At 41.6% G+C, this 18,072-nt stretch overlaps 1 pseudogene; it reads left to right on the forward strand.

The window, feature by feature from the left end:
• The first annotated feature begins 3,915 nt into the window (after positions 1-3,915).
• LOC147980449 (uncharacterized) lies at positions 3,916-17,647 on the forward strand (annotated as a pseudogene).
• The last annotated feature ends 425 nt before the right edge of the window (positions 17,648-18,072 follow it).

Consider the following 18,072-nt stretch of genomic DNA (forward strand, 5'->3'; position numbering starts at 1 on the left):
GAGCTCGTGAAAAAGGAATACTGAACATTGCAGATTTGTATTTGATGAGCAATATGGAATGTGATGAGCAATAACAACAGCATACCTAGAACTCTCGTTCTTTCTCAGTTTTACACATTGCCCGGACTTATCCAGTATATATGTATTGTACTGCCACCATCAGTTATATATTGGTTACTTCCTAAAAAAATATGTGTTAGTGTTGGTTCACTAATAACCTGTATGGCAAGCTGTTTTCATGCATCCAGTATTAGTATTGGTTACCTCTGGCATTGGGAAATCATGGAAAATATGGAATTGAGATCATTCATCGAACTTGTGTGATCTCTCATATATTACAACTGCACAAAGTATATTGAGACTGTACATTACTAGCAAAATATGAAATTAAGTAATATTACAAAAATAGCTAAGCAGGAAAAAGATTAGTGCGCATGCCGTGAATTTCTTTTTGCGGTAGCTAAACTTGGCATGCAAGCAATTAAAAGTTATTTATTTAAATAATACAATAATTTAATTCTTTAGTAAGTTCTGATTTTTTACATATTTTCTAATTTATTAACAAGTAACCATTAGATTGAAGAACGAAATAGATCTGCACCGTACAGGTATATATGATAGAACTAGATTAAGCCATGATATGCTACCCAGTTATCCTTCGCATGGCCTAACCATATATGTTCACCTCCTCTGCCATTCCTCCTCCCCCTCCTTGCTCTCCCTTCGGCCATCACAACAGCCAGACCTGGAGGAAAATTTCACAAGGAGAACCTTGTGTAAGCAAGCAGCATCAAGGAGGTGAGTTCCTCTAGGTATGAACGATTCAGGATCTTTAGCTTATCTTAAAGTGTAAAAGTTGTTATATTAGGATCATGTTTGGTTGAGGTATACTATCGAAAGTATGTTTTATCTTGCATTATCTGTATGTTCACCTACAACATTATGCATGCAAATCTGAACACATGATTTTTTGAACCACATTTTGTGGCAATACAAGCATGCATGCAATTATGAACATGGCAGATAACAAACAAATAAACAAACACTTTTCAAATTATTCACAAAATGGGCCCCTCATCCAACTTCCACCACTATATAGAATTAATACATTAAATTTGTCCTTAATAGTACTTTAAAAAAAGCATACCTCCAAAATTCTGGATCTTTATCTTCTGTAAAAGGGTATGGGGAACAATTAGGAGGCCAGCATCTCATGGTCACCAAGCGACTCAAAAAATGGCCCTTCGTGCTGAAAAGAAGGCAATATCCTCCATCAATTTGTTTTGCAATGACAATAAATAAAATCTACGGTCAATAGCAGGCCATGTGCATTGCTACGGGCCATGAATATATTTTGCCCGTGCGTTGCTACGGGCCATGAATATATTTTTATTAGTTGCATATATAAATATAATGCATGTCAAAAAATTTCATGCATAGAAATGATAGCACGTAAAAGTAATTGAAATCCACTTCACTTGTAATGTACACATAGAGCAGTCATCCACTTCACTTCACTTGGTGTGTTTAAGATATTTATGTACAATGTGAGGAAGTTGTTTTTAACTTCATTTCCCTGGTACAATGTAAGTCACATCCTAATTTTAGTGAGCTTTAAATTGTAGGCTACCTATAGATAATTTGGTTGGTGTTTTCCTAGAAATGACTGCTAGACCATGTCACATTGATGTCACTTCATAGAAGTTGTTGCTTTCTTCTTTTCTTACGGAAAAAAGCAGCCTCTACTCACTCACCGCATAGCCGCCTCCTACTCTTCCCACATAGCCAGCCAATCACCGGGTGTCGTCGCATCTCATCTCCCTGCCACAGTGTCGTCGACGCCATCTCTCCCAGCAACCTCCCCTCCATGCCGTAGTGAAGCCCACCCGCTCCTCTCTCCACCATCTCCCCCCTCATCCACGGCATCGCCAGCCCCCTTCTCTCCCTGCCACGACATTGCCCGCCTCCTTCAACCCCTGAAAACCTCTCGCGTCACTATGTTCAACATTTCAAAATTTCTGAAATATCTTCAATTTCAAACAAATGATTAATGTTGTCTCTAAGGTCAAAGCTCATTTCTTTCTCATATGTCTAGGTGTATTTGGATAACAAACAACCGCCCCCAAATCCATCCCATATGTGGGAGAGAAATGCGATTGTCCAGACTATCAGCCGTGTTATCTTCAACATGCGGTCCCGCAAAAACCCCACCCTACAACACACCCTTCCCTTTTCCTGCGAGAGCCTCCCATTCGCTCAGTTTTCCCCTGTAGCAGGACATTTTTTGCTGGAGCCATCTCCTTTAAAACCGGATGACGCCCATCTCACATTTGGCATGATGACCTCTCTCCTTCACACCCTACTTCCCGACAGACAGCCAAGGAGGAGTCCCCCGCCAACCGCTCCTCTCTACTCCCTGATCCCCTCTCCCTTTTTGTGCTGATCCGCCAGCGCCATCAAGAGGGCATACAAATCATAGTGGTTTAACACTAACTGTGCATAACATATATCGCTAAATTACTCTTCTTCATCACCCACTACATGTGCCTCCTTAATAACAACATCAGTTGAACAAGCATTCGAGCAAAATAACTGTGTACCTATGGCTTTCTTTTTCACCACCACACATCTTCTCCACTAATTAACTACCATGTCTTCTCCCATAAAACTTTTTATCATCACTTCTACGCTTTAATATTGACAAGACCAATATGCAGCATACAACCAATGCCAATCATGCTCCATATTCAACATCAAGCAACAGAAATAAACTTTTCTCCGTCCACAAAAATATGTTAATGAAAGTCATTGAACGTGCATATAAAAGCAACAAACCTACAAAAAATGGCTTTCAGATTTACAAAACTACATTGAAAAGGCTGTAAAAAGCATTCAATACAAGATCTAGAGTTTATTGTATTGAAAGAAGGTACTTATTATAGTCAGTTCTTTAAAGAGCAAAATGTTGCCAATAACATGTTGGGCCATAGAAAATATATTTATAACTATAGAGTGCAAATAACAAAGGATTAATATCTTGACATTTATTGAAAAACTATTGATCGCCTTTGTACTCTGAAGGATTAATAACAAGCAGATCAAGGATTTTCCAAACAAACAAGAAGTAGACGTCTTTAAAATGTGACAATTCAGGAAAAATAATATTCATTAGTTTTGCTGAGATCGCAAAGATCCTTTATCAGCACAACAAGTACCTTGAAAGAAGGTGCACAAGAAACAGCACTTTCAGTGATCATGGTCGATCCCTTGGAACCCATTTTGATCACAACCCATTTAGTTCGGGTTCCTCTTCTTAGCAACTCTTGCCCTGCCTGAATTGGGTTTCCGATGTTCGTTAGTGACTCAGCCTGTCAAAGCAATAAACAAGAATATGTGAGAAATGAGGCGATAAAATGCTAGAATAAGTACAGCACACTCAGTCACTGTCCTCTAAGCCAGGTTGAATTCAGCAAATGAAAATCTTCACAAAAGCAGTTGATGTTTGCCAGTGGAGTGCCTCTCAATCCTATTTCAGGATAAGTGTTTTGCATTTCATTTAATTATTGGAAAATGCAAATATTAAGAGAAAAGTTCAATGTGCCAAATAGAATATCGTTTTCATTGGAAAGATAGGCACGGACCATATAGTACTGATCATTGACAAACAGTTACACATGGAATCACATGGATGAAGAAATCTGGAAGAGTGAACTCAAAAAGGAATCTGGAACACATGTTGTTTGGTTTGTTTTTACCAGAGAAGCCCATTAGCGGGGACGGGGGAGGGGGGAGGGGCCGTTTGTCTCACCTTGCCGCGGAAGTGGGGGGATTGTGGAAGACGGCGGAGTGGTAGACGATGTAGACCACATGTTGCACCACCGTGACTGCACGTCGTGGTGGTGCTTCTTGCCGGCGATGAAGACGACAGGCTGCACCACCGTGGCCGTGTCTTGGCCGTCGGGGAGCCGCCTCGAAACAGAAGGCGAGGAGGAGACCAGGCCAGGGAATCCACAAATGGAAGAAGTAGAGGAGGAAAGGGTTCGGACCAGCGTACCGTAGCTTCTAGCGTTACAGATCGAGGCACCCCGCTTCGGATCGACCTTGAAATCGCCGGAGACCAGCAACGTCGCGGATCTGAACGGACCGCGACCGGATCCAGCACCCGCGCATGCGCGATGAAGCTCGATGCGTGCATCCCCTCAGCCGCACATGGCTCGCCGGAGACGCAGCTGTCGCCGGGCGGAGTCTTGGTGGTTGCGGTCTCGGCGACGTGCGCGGTGATGCGGCGGGGGGGAGGTGAGAGGCCGATAGGTGGCGACTGAGTGGAGATGAGAGGAGAGGGCCTGATGCGGCGATCGCCGGGTGGAGCCGCGCGGCCGCCAGCCCGTGGACGCACGCGGCGACGCGGCGGCAGATGGGAAAGTGGCGCGAGGGGGGAGTGAGTGGAGGGGAGAGGAGCGAGTGGAGGGGAGGGGAGCGAGTGATTGGATAAGGTAGGCGGCGGGGTAGGTGGAGAGGCGGGGAGGTGGGCCGTCGCGCGGGGAGGTGGAAAGCCAAGCGCGGCGGGGGAGGTGGGCCGCGTAAAGGGTTCGTCCCGACTGGGCCGGCCCAAAGTTTTTTTTCTTTTTTATTTATTTTTCTTTCTTTTCTGCTTCATCACTTTATTTCTCTTTTGAAAATCTAATCGAAAAAACTTTGAATTTCAATATTACTTTTTGAAAACATGAATGTTTTTAAAACAGAGAGCAAATATGAAAAGGCGAACAATTTTTTCAAACACGGTCATATTTTGAATTTTGAGAATAAAATTTAAAACAAATAATAATTTTGACAAATTTGAACAAATTTGGGACCACGAACAGTTTTTGAATCTTAAAAAAATCGAAAATGAGAACCATTTAAAAAACCCAAACAATTTTGGAAGCGTGAATAGTTCTTTACAAGCACAAACTTTTTTTGAATATTGAGAACAAACTTTGAAAATCATAACCTTTTTAAAAAATCCAGAATATTTTCATAAACGTGAACAATTTTTTAAAATATGAACATTGTATTAAACTTGAGAACTAATTTCAATAAAAAATAACTATTTTTGAAAATCCATTACAATTTTTGAAAAGTCAGAACATTTATTGGTAAATCCATAAAAAATTTCTAAAAAGCAAAAACATTTTTTGAATTTGAGGAACAAATTTTGAAAATACCTAATATTTTTTGAAAATATATATCAGTTTTTTTAAAGCAATAACACTTGCATAATTTGAATAAAATATTATGAAATATCCAAACATATTCTGGAAATTAAGAACATTTATGTAAAAAGCAAAAAGCTTTTTCAAATATCATGAACATTTTTTGAAAATTCTGAACATTTTTATAGAAACATGGGGTGTGACATTTATTTAAACAACATATATTTCTAATAATATCAAATAGGTTTTCTTTTTTGCATACAAATAAGTTGTGTTACAATCATTTTTATTTTTATCATATATTACATATAATAATATGATGCAGTAGGAAATATCATTTATATTTCATCATGGTATACTTGTTATTAATGTTAGGATGATTTTTTTGTAATTATTTTTGTACCTCACAAAATGATATTAAACAAAAACAATTGTAATTATTGATTTGTAATTAAAAAAATTGTATATATATACATAAACATGGTTCATAAAAATAAATATTTTTATGCTTGTTACATATATTAAGGGTATCACAAAAAAATCATATAAAAAACAAATAAACTTTGTTAATGTTGGGTTGTTTGTTTTAGTTTTTGTTTGTCAATTTTCCATAGCCTATCATTTAATTTAAAATATTTTAAGCAATTTCAGACGCCTACTAACTTATATGAACATTATAGTTTGTTGTTTTCCCTGAATTGTTCTGTTTGTAAAATGATTTAAGCAGCATATTTTTCTAATATAACCAAATGCTTTTCTTATTATCAGATAAAACAGTTGTTTTAGTTTCAGATACAGTTCTATTGTATATTATATATAGTTTTATGATGCCGTAAAAAATATTAAATATATTTCAGCATAGATATAAATTGATGGGTTCCGACATACGCACTGATGCAACGATGAAACACCGCAAGAAGAGGTGCATATAGCTAACCTTACTCTGTATCTATATTATGTATGATAAAATGAATGGTCTATTTATATTTTTGTTTTTTCAGAATATAGTATACATGGATATGAACTCTGGAGATGCACGGAAAGAATCCATTGAGGGTTCAGATGCAATGTCGCTGCAAGGGGCCAGAAATTCACAACATAATCATGTCAAAGAAGTTATATCTCATAATAAACCAAAAAAGGATGCTAATTTACATGTTATCCCACAAGGTATTTTTTAATATTATTATCAACAATTTTTTGTGATATTGCATTTTGTATTCAACTAATTTGGCTTTTATTATTTACTAAGCTGGCTCACTTTTTTATGAATTTCATAGACTATGTTTGTACCCCTAAAGATATTACAGTCATCGAATCAATCAACTCTGCCCCTAAGAATACCCAGTTTGTGGACATTGGAGATGCCTTGTTAGCAACTGACAATTTGGAATGCCTTATTAAAAATGACATGTTCTTACATGACGGTGTAAGACCAATTGCACAAACTTTGTAATTAGTTGATTATATATAATATCATAATTTGTAAATATAATCTATATATTGTTTGTAGGTGATAAATGCTTACATATATTGCATGCTTGCTCACGAGCATTTACAAGACAGGGCGGGTGAAAAGGTACACATTATTAGCACGTTTGTATCGGGCCAGATAAAAGAAGACGGGGAAAGAGATATAGACCCATCAAAATATCGTCGCATCGTGCGTCATGTTAATACTTATCTACAACAATATATGGTTAGTTTTTGTCTCGTAATCCATGCATATAATTATGAATTGTTTTTATTTAGTTCATATGTTTAATGATTTATTAATAACTATATCTAATTGTGACTGTGACTTGTATCTTATTTATACCAGTTATTTATTCCGATTAACATGCTGGGCTACCATTGGTATCTAGCAGTTGCCAATGCCAAAAAACGAGAGATCCAAGTATTGGACTCACTTGGTGAGAATGTCAAACGCATGACCTTGCTACTACGGTAACTATCTATTTCTTTTCTCATCTTAACATTTATTTCGTTTGACTTCATCCCTAGCATTTCTTATATATATATATATATATATATATATATATATATATATATATATATAAGTTACTAGGGCTTGAGAAATGGCTGAAACTTGCAGAGCATAGTCCGGAGTTTATCAGAGGTCATAAGTGGCCTGATCTCAATGTTATAAAATGGACTGTTGTAGAGCAAATTCAGGACGCAATACAAACCGATGGGTAAGCACTTGTTACAATGGTTTGTTTTTAGATTCATTTGTGTGATATTCTAAAGCATTATTTTATAATATTATAGTGTATCATGTGGATTGTTTATGCTAAATTATATGGAATACTGGACATCACATGGACTGTCAGACCAGTTCACGTAGGTATTTCAGTTTTATACATTATCTCATAATTTTTTATCAAAATATTTTATAAATTGTTTTCATATTTTTTTGTAGGAGGATATGAAACATTTTCGACAAAAAATAGCAATTATTTTGCTCGATTCAGAGCTTAATAAGCTAAAAGGTTGTCCCATGTACCATCAACCTGTCAACGAAGAAACTTTAGCTAATTCTGATCTTGAGATCCTGGATAATCCATCTGACGTGGTCGAAGACAAACGTCCTGCCCCAATCACTATCATTCCCACGGACCAACGTGAAATACTTGCCGGCCTCTGCAACTACATCATGCCGATCAATGATGCTGGGTGTTTGGAGTAAGTATCATGTATCAATATTTAATGTGCAGATGTATATTATTGTTCTTCTTACCATCCAAATTACAGGAAGGTATGGGTCCGGAGCTCCACACCCGATCCAATGAGTTTAAGTCTTAAGAAACTTCAGTGCATACTTAACATGGAGCAGCCCATGGACAATGATTGCTTCAACACCGTCGTGCTTATGCTGGCATGTGACGAGGGAGTATTGTTCACAGACCCTCCTATACACTACATGGATCTACGATTTTGTGTTAGTTACCGTAACTCTTCATTCTAGGTGCCATTAGTATCAACATGTTGAAACAATATTTCTTCTTTTACTTAGTCCATGCTGCTAGAGTTAACACGAGGTCAGAAGTTTTGTGAGAAGGAAACTATCCAGACGTTGGCAACATTATTTGATAGCTGGCCTGGGATGGAGACCGACATCTCATCTTGCAATAAGGTAAATAAAATATTTTGTCCATTGTTATCATGCTTTGTTTTTGTTTCTAATAGATCCACTTGTAGATTTATCTTCCCTATGCATCTATCGGCCGATACATCTTGTACGTCATCGACAAAGAGGCACGTCGTCTATATATTATGGATCCTATTCAATCATCACAATCGTCAGAGGATAAAAACTTGAGGCATTCACTGAAATTAAAAAGTTTTTCAAGGGATTTCAAAGAAGCACTCAAAATAAAGCTGCCTGGGTGGAATTCCGATATATCTAAATAGCATCGTTTATTTCCGGCCGGTGTTCCAACGAGTATAGACGGGTAATGAATTCATAACAAGAATATTTACTTTTGTTATCATTATATTATTTATATTATTAATTGAAAGTTTTCCAGGAATGCGTCTGGCTATTTTGTTTTTCATTTTATGCTCTGGTGGAACGGTAAAGAATTGGTCAAGCCGGTTTGCGCGGTGAGTATTGTGGGTTACATGTTTTAATACTTTCGGCGTGAAATTTTCATACTAACTACATTTATTTTTTCTGCAGGATGGGTATGAATTGAGGAAGCATTTTTTATTATACTTGCTAAATCATCATGGGAATGAAGCTAGAGGAAACTTTCCTGATATTGTGAAAGAATTTCTTAAGTGCATCATCTAGATATTAATATTTTTGTAATAGATGTTAAGTTGTAACATCACTCAGTTTGTTACATTGCAATAATGGACTTCAGTTTGTGTTACATGTTAAAATCCACACATACAAACAATATGTAACTCTGGTAAACTATTTCAAGAGCCTGTGGCAACGCACGGGCACTCTACTAGTATTGCTAGTATCTAGAGACTAGAATGTGTCCATGTGATAATGAGAAGTATAATCATGCATGTGAGATGATTGAGGTGGTGTTTGGTTCTCTAGTCATAGGACTTTTTCTAGTCCCAACTAAAAAGTCCCTCCCTGTTTGTTTTCAGAGACTAAAAATTCCCTAGTCTCTTCTTAGAGGTTATTAAATGACCATGTTGCCCCTAGTATATAGAAAAATAACAATCAAACAACACCATGGGGTGGCGGGCCAATGGGTGCATGGAGGGGCATTGTTGGAAAAGTCCCAAAAAGACTCTCCTTGAGAGTCTTCTTCATTTAGTCCCAAATGCCTAGTTTAGTCCCTAAAAAGTCCCTCCCGTTTGGTAAAAAAGTCTCTAAGAGGGACTTTTTCTAGTCCCTACACAAAAAAGTCCCTGAAAACAAACACCCCCTGAGTCCCACGTGAGGTATTGGCATTTTTTTAGAATAGATACAAGTACTCTGTTGATTCCCTTCAAAAAAAGAGTATTTATACTACTAGAAATTCTGAGTTAGCTTTAGTTATTGAAGAAAAACCTTGTGAAAATTATAGGAAGATAAAGATTTGAGTAGGCACAAAAATGTTACTAAAAGTGTCGATTGACAATGTTTATGACCCCGATTTTTCTGCTAGTAAAGAAAAGGCACCATAAATTGTAGTGGTACTGAGAATTTATTTGCAGCTGAAATAGTAGAAAAAAATGCACATGTTTATGTGACTTTAGGGCCCTTCTGTGTTGCCTTGCCCCGGGCCCCCGAAATCTCAGAGCCGGCCCTGTACCCGGGCACCCGGGATGCTATGGCCAGCGGCCACCTGCCTACCCCCGGTTCAGACAATGAAGTGACCATCTCCGATCTCCAGCCTAGGTAATGCGAGAGCCGGGAATACTTTTCAGAGGACGATATGGCAGCGTTGTGTTGGGCCTTCACTTATTATTGAAGAAGCCAGACTGTGAACAATACACATACATGTGATGCGTTGGAAACTCGGAATTATTGTAAAGCATAAATGACGAACCTTTGAAGTATATGGAATTGACTATTGATGAACCTGTCGAATAATGCACTGATTCCATTTCAAGCCAGCTCATGAACATTCGCTTGAAGAGTAACATCATGACGCACCAACTGGATTTTGAAGACCCAGGGCATTGGTTCCACTATACCTTTCAACATTGAACAACAAAATCAACCGCCTGCTGCGGAGATGCCTTCGGAGGAGGAGCTTGAGCATGCAGCTGAGGGGGTGGGAGACACATCCACGTTACCCGCAGTGGCACTGGACATGGTTCGGGCTCTCGCAGCAGTGAATGTTCCGGTGACTACAGGAGGTGTTAAGTCTAAGGATGGTACGTTTGATAAAGGGCCGGAGAAAGCGTAGGGCGAAAAGCTCTCTAAATGTGCAATTAAAAAGAAAAAGTTGCCCTATTATAGATGTGGTGAACCGGGGCATTTTGTGGCAGAGTGTACGAATGAGCTTTGTGATTACTGCCTCCGTTCCCAGCATGTGACCGGGGAATGCCCTCTCCTTTCCGGTCCTAAGCCTGGCATTAACATCTTTGGGGTCTACTGTAAGGAGTTGATGTTCTTTGTGACACCGGAGGTGGATCCTCTACCACAGATGATTGAGAGTTCCTTCCCGGAAGTTATCAGAGTTACTAATGGACAGTTGACCGAGGCTCAGATCGTCAGACAGCTACGTGAGCTAGTGCCGGGTAATTATCAGTGGCACCTGGAGCAGTTAGAAGGTTGGTCTTATAAGGTTGACTTTCCCACTAAAGAGGATCAGTTGCATGTTCTTAAGTGGGGTTTATGCAGAGTTACGAGCACAAACACTGTTATCGCTTTCGACGAGTGGAAGCAGGAGGATCCTGAGGGTACACCTTTGGAGAAGGTGTGGGTTCGTTTTTATGGCGTGCCACCTAAATATGTCAAACATTTTCTGATTGCTTGGAGTTTGGGTGGTTTGATTGGTAAGAAAGAAAAGGTGGACATGCCATTCACTCGCGCACAAAACGCTGCGAGGCTTTTGGTCAGTGTTCTGAGTGTTGAGCATATACCAGATGTAGTCAGATGGACACATGCTGGAGTCACTTATGTCTTAGAGCTTGAGATTGAGGATACTGCAGTTTCCGAGGATGGAGATGGGACACAAGACATGTATACTACTGAGGGGGCGGTGCACCCGGGAACCAGGAGAAGGGGCCTGATGACACACTGCCGGAGTCGGACGAGGGCCTGCTACACAGTCCGATAAGGTAGACAGTTCTACCAAAGAGGCGCCCCCGTCCACCACTCCGATGAACACGCTTTGCTTTGGCTCTTTTGCATCAGGGTCCGCTCCTAGCCGGTTATGGAGCACCAGGGTCGAGGCAGACCACCCGACAGAGCTTGAGCTGCCACCAGTGCCGAGTCTAGTCGGTGATGTGACGACCACGGAGCCTACTCCCGGTGCGAGGGTGGCTTCTGTTGGGATGGCCGCGGGTTTGGGAGGCCTTGGGCAGGATGTCCATCACACCCAGATACCACAGCCTGACCTTTCACCGGCGGGAGGGGCGCCTGGACAGGAGACCTACGGCGCGCTTCCTACTTTGACGTCTCCGGTCGAGTTGGGGTGAGATGCGGGAAGGAGTCCCGTGTCGTAACCCCTTTGCAGTTTTGCACCGAGCAGGGTGGCCGAGGTACGACGATTTCCACGAGGGATAAGGGGGACGGGATTTGTGAGCAGGCGGCTCCACGGTCCTCTTCCCCCTTGTCACCCACAGCGGTAGTTCACTCCACCACGTCCTATCCTCCTTCACCGACGATACGGGAAGGGCGTGGGAGTCCTGACCGCACCCCGCGCGAGAGGACCATGGAGGATCTCATCGCTTTTGGTAGGATTACGGATCCGATGTCGGCTGGCAGGCGTGTCAGCAACCGGATCCAGGGACAACCGGATGCGGATGACTTTCAGCTAGCGCGTGCCAAGAGGGTTGCCATGCTTCGTCGTGCCGAGACTACTGCAGGTACGTCATTTGATATAAGTTGTTCAATTTTACACTTCTTTGAGAATGAGTTAGTTGATAAGGCAAACGACTTAGGCATTTCTTTGGGATCAAATGAAACCGAGGTCTTCAAATCTGTTAATGATCTTTTAGACATGGAAGCGGAGAGGGCTTCTGAGATCATTCGTAATCTTGCCTCTATCCAACCTATGAATGACAATAACATGAATAATTTATGTATTAATGATCTTGCAAATATCTGTAATAATCTCTTGCCTAGTGTCGAGGCTGAAGATGAGGAGGAAGTTGAGAACACAGATACGGTAGAGCCTCTCTTGACGGAGGAGGCAGTGTCTGTCATAGATACTAATATCGTCCCACAGGGTGTTGGGGAGAAGCCCAAACGACTCTGGAAGCGGAAAATTTATCCTACTTCGGCAGTACGGAGAAGTGCTAGAGTTAAACTTAAGAAAAAATTCCATGATGACTTATGAAAGGACTCTTTTGGAATAGCAGAGGTCTAGCAGACTTGGCTAAACAAAGATTCTTAGCAGAGACAACATTAGAGCATCACTTAGATTTTGTTGCACTTTTGGAAACTGGACGAGATAATTTCACATCCCAATTCCTTCAAACCCTCTCCAGTGATATCAATTTTGATTGGCACATTTTACCACCTAGAGGAAGATCCGGCGGGATTTTACTAGGAGTACGGTGTGAGACGTTAGAGGTGCTTAATGTGGTGCAGGGAGACTTTTCAATTAAATTCAGGGTGAGATCAAAATTGGATGGGTTTCGATGGTCGCTAGTTGCGGTATATGGGGCAGCGCATCCTGAATTTAAACCTGATTTTCTTGCCGATTTAGTGCGGATTTGTGGAGATGAAAATCTACCACTACTAGTCGGGGGGATTTTAACATCATCCGGAGAAGAGAAGAAAATAATAATGACAATTTCGATGGATGGTGGTCTATGATGTTTAACATGATTATCGAGAGTCTCGATTTGAGAGAAATTGAGCTCACCGGTAGACAGTTCACATGGGCCAACTCGTTACCTGTTCCAACTTATGAAAAGCTGGACAGGGTACTTGCTAGTGCGGAGTGGGAACAAAAATATCCGTTGGTGTCGGTTCATGCGATGCAAAGAGCGATCTCGGATCATACACCACTCTTTTTAGATTCGGGAGAGGCTACCCATGTTGCAAACAAAAATATCTTCTCCTTCGAGCAAAGTTGGTTTGAGCGAGAAGGATTTATGGAGATGATTGCACGCGAATGGGCTAAGCCGGTTACGGGAAGGACACATGTCGAGAGATGGCAAAATAAGATTAAACACCTCCAACAATTTATGAGAGGATGGGCCAGGAATGAGAGTGGGATTTATAAGCAGAAAAAAGAACATCTAACGCAACTCATTGAGGCACTCGATGTAAAGGCTAAAACCACTCTTCTTTCCGTTAATGAACATCGAACCAAGTCCGAGGCTGAGCAAGGCCTACGTGCTCTCTTGAGAGAGGAGGAACTCAAGTGGGCGCTGCGTGCGAAAACGCTTAACGTTGTCCAAGGGGACGACAACACACAGTTTTTCCATATGGTTGCAAATGTTAAAAATAGGAAGAAGAAAATCATACAGCTTGAACAGGACGAGGGAACAATAGTGGGGCATGAAAATTTGAAAACGTATATCTCCAACTATTATAAAAGCCTTTTTGGACCTCCCAATACTTCCACGGTGTCTCTTGATGAGTCTGTGATTGATGATATACCTCAATTACAGGCAGTGGAGAACGATGTTCTCTCTGCACCGTTTACTAAAAAAGAAGTTCATTTGGCCATAACTCAAATGAAGCCGAATAAAGCACCGGGACCAGATGGGTTTCCAGCTGAATTCTATAAGAAATGTTGGCATATCATTAAAGATGATCTTATGCCTATGTTTCATGATTTTTTCGATGGCCATTTGGAGTTGTTTCACCTAAACTTTGGTACGATAACGTTATTACCGAAGAAGAATGAGGCGGTCCGGATAGAACAATTTCGACCCATTTGCCTGCTGAATGTGAGTTTTAAAATCTTCACAAAGGTTGGAACCAACAGATTGACACAAATTGCTCACTCGGTGGTTCAACCTAGTCAGACAGCATTCATGCCGGGACGACACATACTCGAAGGAGTAGTTGTCTTACATGAAACACTTCATGAGATTCACTCGAAGAAACTAGATGGGGTTATCTTAAAAGTGGATTTCGAGAAGGCTTATGATAAAGTAAAATGGCCTTTTCTTTAGTAGGCAATGCGCATGAAGGGTTTTAGTGAAACCTGGAGGCACCAGGTGGATACTCAAGTCCAGAAGGGTAGTGTCAGAATTAAGGTGAACGATGACATTGGTCACTATTTCCAGACGCATAAGGGGTTGAGACAAGGGGATTCCATGTCACCCCTTCTGTTCAATATTGTGGTAGATATGTTGGTCGTCATTATTGGCAGGGCCAAGCAACATGGCCATGTAGAGGGTCTAGTTCCTCATCTGGTTGATGGAGGGGTGTCCATTCTACGATATGCTGATGACACTATTCTTTTCATGGAACATGACATGGCTAAGGCACGTAACATGAAACTTATCTTATGTCTATTCAAACAATTGTCTGGCTTAAAGATCAATTTCCATAAGAGCGAGGTGTTCTGTTTTGGGAAGGCCAAAGACGAGGAACATACTTACAGACAATTGTTTGGATGCGAATTAGGTGCTTTACCATTCAGTTACTTGGGTATTCCGATTCATCACCGTATATTATCCAATAAAGAATGGAAATGTATTGAAGAACGAATTGAAAAAAAACTCAGCTGCTGGAAGGGCAAGCTGATGTCATATGGAGGTCGATTAGTTCTGATCAACTCAGTACTAACTAGCATGCCAATGTTTTTACTTTCGTTCTTCGAAATTCCGAAAGGGGTCCGAAAGCGACTTGATTTCTTTAGATCTCGATTCTTTTGGCAGTCTGATGAGGCCAAGAGGAAATACCGTCTCGCGCGATGGGATATCCTTTGTCGACCTAAAGACCAAGGGGGTCTCGGTATTGAGAACTTGGAAATTAAGAATAAATGCCTTGTGAGAAAATGGTTGTACAGGTTAGGGACAGAGCCGGAGGGCATGTGGTCTCAAATCCTGCGCAATAAGTATTTGCACTCGAAAACGCTAGCCCAGGCTACCATCAGACCAACTGATTCACCGTTCTGGAAGGGACTTATGAGAACGAAGGATCTGTTCTTTCGTAGGGTCAAATTCTTGGTTGGCAACGGGATGTCAACAAGATTTTGGGAGGATACATGGTTAGGAGAGACACCTTTGGCCTTACAATATCCTACCCTTTACAATATTGTGCAACGTAAGGAAGATTACGTAGGTATAGTCCTTCAAACTATTCCCTTGAATATCCAGTTCAGACGTACGTTAGTGGGTGAGAGATGGACAACTTGGATGCACTTGGTTCGGAGATTGATTGAAGTTCGACTCTCCGACGTGCCGGACTCTACACAATGGAAGTTAACTAAAAATGGGATAATTACGCTGAAATCCTTTTATACGGATTTGATTAATTCTGGCCCCCTCTCAAGGTCACTTCATATATGGAAGGTTAAGGTTCCTTTGCGGATTAAAATTTTTATGTGGTTTGTCCACAAGTAAGTAATACTCATAAAGGACAACTTACTTAAGAGGCGATGGGTAGGCAACTCGCGGTGTTGTTTTTGTGCTCAGGATGAGACAATACAACATTTATTCATTGAATGCCCACTTGCCAAGTTATTTTGGAGAACGATTGATATAGCTTTTAATATTAATCCCCCAGTAGATATTGCGTCTTTGTTTGGGACGTGGTTAGCTGGGGGTTGAACAGATCACGGCAGCTCGTATTTGGATTGGAATATTTGTGTTACTATGGGCTATATGGAACTACAGAAATGATATGATTTTTAACAGACAACACAACTTAACTTTTTTGCAGGTTATATTCAGAGCTACAGCTTGGATCCGTACGTGGTCCTTACTCACTCCTATGGACTCCAGGGAGCCTTTGATTACTGGGTGCAACCAATGAGAGATGGTGGCTCGGGCTATATTCAACCGGTTCGGATGGCGTTCGCATAACATGATAGAGGGCTACAGAGCTTGTCCTTATTATCACCGTATCGGTTGTTTTTAGGCCCTTTGTATTTTTCAGATTTATGTGCTATGACTTTGCTTCGTTTGCGAGCTGTAAGATCTTTATGATGATATTTTCTGGATTTTTAATAAAAGGGTCGCATGCATCATCATGATGCAGAGGCCAGGGTATACCTCCATTTCTAAAAAAACTATCATGAAATGATACACCAGGAAAAAATGATTTGCACTCTACCCTTTAAATACAATCGAAGGCCGGTCTATCTTCTTGCCCAGGCCTTGTGGTATTATGTTACAAACAACATGGTGGCAGGTACAGTGCGTGTAGGCAATTCCTCTGTTGGGGCAATGATGAGAAAAACAAAGATGTTGATATTGTAAGAGACACACGATGAACATGGTGTATTAATTAGCAGTTCCACAATATAAAAGTTCAGAACCGGTCAGTTATTTTACCAAATAACTTGTTATTTCTGTTTCTAACGTTTCATGAAATTTCACAATAGATGTGGTCATGATAGCTAGTTTTGAGAAATGGAATGACCGCATAAAGGGAAAATTCGAAAAACAGTGTGCTGCTAGTCAATAGAACAGAACAATGCTACTTATCTAGCATAGCTTCATTACAGAGAGTGGCCCATTATGACATCGAAGACATACATTTTGTGAAACTTACCTTTTTACACAAGATCTCTGAGAACATAGGAAAACGTTTATTCTAAGCCGGCTGGAATTTGGCTGGCTTAAACCGTGTCGATAGCCGTTTGATGGGCTTCGATCGTGCGGACACGATAGCCGTTTGATGGGCTTCGATCGTGCGACGCTCGTCTTTCCCAGTCACACGCTCCAGCCGTGGACGTCGGTGGCATCAACACACCAACGTGTCCCCTTGGATCCCACCAACCGCTCTTTTATCTTATCTCCGACGCGACCCCGTGAGCCACCCATTCCTTTCTTCCCCAAATCACTGCTTCCTTTCCTTCCATCGCTCCCTCAATTCTCAAGTCTATACGCCATGAGCGCTGCTACCCAACTATGCTGCTCCAATCGATGGTTGCCGGTGCACAATGCTACAGATCGACGTCGCTGCAACAGCTACCAGCTGCATCCGCCGTCGCTGCAAGGGACGTCTCTTGCAGCGGGTCATCCTCGTCGGCAACGCCTGCTGCAAGCACCCATCGTGCTGCGTAGCGGCGGTGTGTAAGCAGCGGGGCGTCCATCGTGTTGCGAGCAGTGTGGTGTCCTCGCCGGCGACGCGTGCTTCAGAGCAACATGGGAAGGGAAGTACGCGCTTGCAGAAGGTGCGGTGCTGCAAGCGCTGATGTACGGCGGCGACTCTCGGCGCCGACGTCACCGCTTCATCTCGACACCGGCGTCGCAATGGAGCTTCGTCGGAGTTGCAATGAGCTTCGCCGGAGCCGTCGGTGCTGCATTGGAGCTCCGTCAAGGTTGCAATGGAGATTCGCCGGAGTTGCAATGAAGCTTCGTCGGAATCGTCGATGCTGCGTTGGAGCTCCGTCGAGGTTGCAATGGAGCTTCGCCGGAGTCGTCGGTGCTGAGTTGGAGCTCGGCCGGGGCTGCAATGGAGCTTCAGCGGACATTGTCGGTGCTGCCATGAGGCTACAATGAAGTTTTTGCCGGATGCCATCAGCGTTGTGATGAACTTGCGCTCGCTAGGTGCTGCCGTGGCGTTGCTACGATCGAATGGCCAACGGATCGGACGGCAGGTTAGGCGGAGGAAATCATC

The sequence above is a fragment of the Triticum urartu genome, chromosome 3A (genome assembly GCF_056163025.1).
Source record: "Triticum urartu cultivar PI428250 chromosome 3A, HENAU_Tu73, whole genome shotgun sequence".
Lineage (NCBI taxonomy): Eukaryota > Viridiplantae > Streptophyta > Magnoliopsida > Poales > Poaceae > Triticum > Triticum urartu.